Source organism: Scophthalmus maximus, chromosome 4 (assembly GCF_022379125.1).
Source record: "Scophthalmus maximus strain ysfricsl-2021 chromosome 4, ASM2237912v1, whole genome shotgun sequence".
Lineage (NCBI taxonomy): Eukaryota > Metazoa > Chordata > Actinopteri > Pleuronectiformes > Scophthalmidae > Scophthalmus > Scophthalmus maximus.
Window position 1 is genome coordinate 96,501 of NC_061518.1, and position 6,000 is coordinate 102,500.

The window sequence follows — 6,000 nt, forward strand, 5'->3', positions numbered from 1 at the left end:
CGGGGCCTATGACCTGTACTGCAGCCAGACACCAGGGGGCGGGGCCTATGACCTGTACTGCAGCCAGACACCAGGGGGCGATCAGGTCGCAACAATGAAACAGAAATCACTCGATCCAATAAAAAGTGATGAGGTCAAATCAATGTGAACTCTCATGACTCACCAGATCGTCAGGACGGAGCCACGCTGGCCTCCCCAGTACTGGAGCTCATGATGTCATGTGTATCCATGGCGACTGCAAACCCCACTTCACATGCTGATGAACGTGATTAGTGTGGAGACGTGTTCATAATCAAACTGGGATTTCATGGTTCTGTGGCCTCGTGTCCCGTGTGGCTGCGTAAAGCTTTGTGATTGGACAGTCGCATGTCGGGGGGGGCGGGGCATCTCGAGGGCGGACCTTTCCAGTCAGACGAGAACTCGTAGAAACCACACACACACACACACACACACACACACACACCGAGCACTTCCAGCGACACCAGGAAGCAGAGTCAATGCAGCTGCTCCTCGTCAGTTTCATTTGCAGCTAAAAGAAGAGGTGAACAAAGCGGCGGTGGCCGAACGCTCCGCACAACAACAGCTCGTTACGTAACTCACTCAGAGGAACAAGGTGGATAAAAAACATGTAAAAACATTTTCAAATGTTCCACCGGGGGAAAGTGGAAACTCAAATGAATGCAGTTTTTCTTTGTTTGTCTTTTTCAACTGTAACGACATCTGAGGAGAAGTTTCATGCTCTAAAGTTGGAGGATATTGTTTATCATCGTCCGCTACATGCAGCGCTTCTACATCTCACTCACTGCCACCACAGACCTCAGGGGCAGTGTTGTGGTTCACAGACGCTTCGGCATGTCGGAGCTGGAATCTTCCTTCCCTGAGACACAGTCGCCCCCTGTTGGCTGATGTAGGACACAAAGTGCAACATGCATCCAACCAACATCCTCGGGGGACAACTTTTTTTACTGAATGACAAAATGTTACAAGAGCAACAAGCACTGAGGGGAACTGCAGCAGCTAGAACTAAAGAAACAAGTCGACATGTGATGAAGTTCCTGTTTGTCAGCTGAGAAAACGTCTTTTCTCTCTGGCTGAATTCCCCCACTCTACAGTCTCTGCAGCAAGTTGAGCAGCACCAGGACAAAGATTGTGATTCTCTGGTCGCTCTGCCTTTCACTCTGTTTGACCAGGAAGATGCTAATGTTTGTGCTGCGTTCACGCTGCCCTCGGATAAACCTGATAATAGTGGTAATTTCAGATGTTACGATACCATTTTTTTTCTTCCCAATAACGATTCCGATACCTGGACTTTGCGTCTCTGCTTCCAACGCTACACTACTGGACATCAATTCTTCTCTGCTCTATAAACAGAACTTACCAGAGGCAGAACAGTGCAACTGAAGAAGGAGAAGTGGGAAAGAACAAAAATGTACGAAAGGACGAAAACGTACGAAAACTGTGATAATGGTGGTAAATTGAAGTGTTACGATACCATTTTGTTTCTTCCCAATAACCATACCAATACCTGGACTTTGTCTATATCTGCTATCCAACACTACACTCACGCACATGACTTCTGCTTCTTCTCTGCTCTATAAACAGAATGCAACTGAAGAAGAAGAAGTACGAAAGGAAGAAGACGTACAAAGTGATTTCTGGGAAAAGAAAACTAGCCGTTTTGTTTGGTTGAAACTACTTTAAAGACGTGGCATCGGAATGGGAACATCTCTAGTGGTGATGACGGGAACTGAGATAGTTTATTGTAACTCAGCTGGATTATCAGCACACGATCTCCCGATTTAAGACAAAAGAACCCGACTTTTCACCTCAAGCCCACTGCAGAGTCCAGTGCTACTGTCGTCACAGAAGAAGAAGGTCGTCTGCATCTAGAAGTAAAAAACCCCACCGGTGACGAAGCTCAACGTCGAGCGCTGGCGTCCATCATCTGGTTCATCTGCTCTGCACCGCAGACGAGCAGAGGAGAGGAGAGGAAGGGAGAGGACGGAGAGTCGGGAAGAACCACAGATTGTCATCTACTCCCTCCCGTCCTGTTTGTCTCGCTCTTTCATAGCTCGCCTCTATCTTTACCTCCCTCTCCCTAATGGAGAGATTGAACTCAGATTGACTTTGATCATCGCTGATGACAAAATCCAAAGCTGCCACACACACACACACACACACACACACACACACACACACTTCCTGTTGCCCTGCCTCGGAGCAGGAAAGGGGCCGAGCTCTCCTCAGATTTCAGGGTGAAATTTGCAGAACATCAGTTTGTCCGTTTCATTTTGCGTTGTCTGACAGTTATCTTTATTATCATCACAATGTGCAGGTTGATTCGTGCAGAGCGACTCTCAACAGAGAAAACAAACCTGGGTTTTATTAGCTTTGTGTTTAACAGAAGATTATTGAGAAACTGTGGCTGTGAAATCTGTGCAAACAGTACGAAAGTAATCATGAATATGTCTCTGCCTTCACACTGCTAATATTCAACACATCCCATCTCATACTCAAAGACAACATCGACATTTTGAAATATTCAAACAAAGATTTGAACTCATATTTTTTCCTCATTTTCTGTTAGTTTAACCTTTGAGAAGCATTTCTCTACATCAACTTTTATACGCCGTTTCAAATCCACGTTCAATATGAACCTTCGCTTCTTACACTTACAGAAAATGTCATCCAGGTGGGATCATATTTCCATCACACACAATTCAACACGATTCAACTGTGACAGAAAAACAATGAGGGGAAGGTTTCGACTTGTGTTTCCATCCATTGGAAGAACAAAAATCATTGCAGCTCAATAATTAATAACCAACAAATTACAACAGCACGAACTGACCAATCACACATGATGAGTTAAAGCCCAAGTGTGTAATTTTGGTAATTTTCTGGCGCCATCTGGTGGTAAAGTTACAAACCGCAACCAACTGAGCGACCGACAGGGGACACTTTATGGCGGCGCACCGCTGATTCCATTTCCTGTTTCCAGAGCGTCTGAAAATTCAACGTGAAATTCTGGACGGTTTAGTTCAACAACCGTATTCAACAGGACGTAGAAATATGGAGACTCACACGGAGGTCGGTCCACCTCATGGAACTATATTTAACTCTTATACGAACACAGAGTTATGGACAATATATTCAATTTCTGTGATGCGTTCTTCTAAATATTTCACACTGTAGCTTTAAAGTATGAAAGTGAAACTGTTCAGAGAAGCAGCCTTGAGAAACAACTAGTTTCAGATGATGAGAGGAGGCAAAGAGATTAAATCATAGAAAAACAGCTGATAAAATAATATATATTTCCGCTTGTTTAACATTTGCAATACATCGATGTAACAGTATCAGTGTCCGGGTCACTGGATCCTGAAACAGCGCCTCGCTCTGGAGTGTAACCAACTGGAAGCGGAGAACAGCTGAGGAGGAACTCCCCCGACCCCGACTACCCCCTGACCCCCAGACCCCCGCTCTCCGGAGGAGGAGGAGCGTTTCCACGTCGGTGAACCGAGAAGTTCAACCGAGCAGGAATCATCTTCAGCAGAGTCCAGAAGATAAAGACGACGGACGGATCCACATTAATAATCCTGGACGATCTGACGCGTGTCGCCAGGCGGCAGCTGCTGCAGGATGGTGAACCGTCACCTTCACGCTGGTAAATTAGCCGGCGGTAAGTTCCTCCGAGTGGATTTCACAGATGAGACATGTATTTATACGGTTTCATGAAATCCTGGCACGGCGTCAGTCACGAGGTCTCATCCTAACTGGAAACACTCTCTCTGCTCTTTATCCTCGGCATCAACACCTTCCAATTTATTTTACTTATTTTTAATGGAAGATTTTACTGCCTGCAACTTGATTCAACTTCTAAAACTCGGAGTTACTTATCAATTTACTTTCAAAGAGAAATAATCAGAAGCTTCGTTGGCAGAACCATTTTCCTCCCAGTGCCCGTTTCACAAAGAGACTCGCGGAGACAGTGACGGGAGTTCTGCTGCTGAAGTGACTCCTTCAACTGGTTGATTAATGAACCGTGGAGAAAAACAACATCTGATGATTAAACTCTCGTTCATCAAGCAGGAACGTGGAACATTCACTGAATCAGACTACCAAAAAAAAAGGAGGATATACAGCCAATTTTTTTGTAGAAAATTAACAACAGAAGACATTACCTTTATATTCATGACCTCAAGTGATTTATTTAAAAAGGACATTGAGAGATTAATTGTCCGTGCAGAGATTCACTGGCTGCAGCCGGAGGGAGTTCACCCCTTCATCAATACCACTCAGAATAATCACTTTAAAGCTCCAGTGTGTAATATTTAGAAGAACTTATTCACAAAGTTGTACATATTGTCTATAACTATGTTCATATAAGAGTTAAATCTAGTTCCATGAGGTGGACCGACCTCCGTGTGAGTCTCCATGTTTCTACGTCGTGTTGAATACGGTTGTTGAACTAAACGTCCAGAACACGTCGCGTTCACGTTGAATTTTCAGCCGCTGACGGAAACAGGAAATGGAATCAGCGGTCCGTCACCATAAAGTGTCCCCTGTCGGTCGCTCAGTTGGTCGCAGTTTGCAACTTTACCACCAGATGGCGCCAGAAAATTACAACAACTACACACTGGGGCTTTAAAGTTTTGGGCCTGAAAACTCAAAGCTGTTACTCTGTACGTTCAGCTGCTCATCACATGATCCACATCTCAACAGCTTTGCAACAGTCTGACTCTTATTGTGGCTGAAATTCATTGATTTCAAAACTCGCCTACAGTATGTTTCATATTGTTGGACATGAAGTGCAGGGACACTGAAGGAATCCCAACAACTACAACTCCCATCATCCCTCACTGCTTCCCACTTCAACTAACGAAGTTTAGTCATTGTTTGGATTCAGTCGCCCCCTAGTGGCAGCCAATGACATCATTTGCTTCTAAGACAAACTAAATCTTTGTAGCACAAAGTCTCGTTGCCTTCAAACCAAACACAAAGCAAATGTTCACACAAGTTCAAGATCAAATTTAAAACACTACTTATTTGTGGCTCCAGATGAACAGATCAAGACTGACTGTTGGTTTATCACCAAGTGAAATGACCGCCCACATGTTTACTGCTTCATAACATAACATATCATATCATATCATATCATAACAGCTGATCCTAGATGTCTGGACAGTAATCAAGTCATATTTGAATCAACTGGCAACAACACTGGAGAAGCTGCAAGTCAAAGCAGGTGACGTGCAGGAACTTTTCAAACTCGTTTCTTTTCTAATCGATTCAGATTCACTTGACACTTGAAACTCTGTGACAGTAATAACTGCAGAGCAGAAATGAATATATGTATCATTCACACGTGAAGTCTTCTCCTCCTGCACCTGCTGCCATCACTGGTTCATTACAGTGAAGCTCGTTATCATTTATTAACCACTTCTATATCTTCAGTGACTCACCATCACCATCATCATCATCATCATCACCTAGCAACCAAACACTGTTCTTATAAACCTCGTTCAAATCCTTTATTAAAAAAGGTTCCTCATTAGAAACGGAGTGAGACTCACGAGCTGCAGGAAACTACGATCCGCAGAGAGAAAACTGAAAAACACAAAGTCACTTTCAGAGTCTCGGTCCCGCGGGTTCGTTACCGGCGACAGGAAGCTCCGGTCTTACCTCGGTCGTCGTCCCGCGGCTCCGGTGTAAAGTCCCGACTCTTCTTCAAACCCGTCACCTCCTCTCCCTCCTCTTCCTCCTCTCCCTCCTCTTCCTCTGCCTCGGTTCTCCTGCCGTCTCCTCACAGACTCATGCGTCCGACTCTCCAGCGCAGAGCGCAGAGCGCAGAGCGCGGACCGGCACCGGGAAAACTTCCACTGCTGAAGTGTGGATCTGTCGGACGGGAAGAGAGAAAGGGAAGGACGAGGATGATGGGCAGCAGCAGGAGGAGGAGGAGGACGGAGGGAGGAGGAGGACGGAGAGAGGAGGAGAGAGGCG

The 6,000-nt window shown here is 45.2% G+C and overlaps 1 protein-coding gene across 4 annotated transcripts in view; it reads right to left on the minus strand.

Annotated features, from left to right (window-relative positions):
* Nucleotides 1–6,000, minus strand: part of LOC118302609 (SH3 and multiple ankyrin repeat domains protein 1-like) — a 91,747-nt gene that overhangs the window by 85,712 nt on the left and 35 nt on the right. For 2 of the 4 annotated variants that reach the window (XM_047331687.1, XM_047331685.1), the window contains exon 1: nucleotides 1,907–2,073. The gene's annotated coding sequence lies outside the window, so the exon portion shown is untranslated. Of the gene's footprint in view, nucleotides 1–1,826; nucleotides 2,074–5,682 lie in introns of those variants that run through there. The other 2 variants (XM_047331688.1, XM_047331686.1) reach the window with 2 other exon arrangements.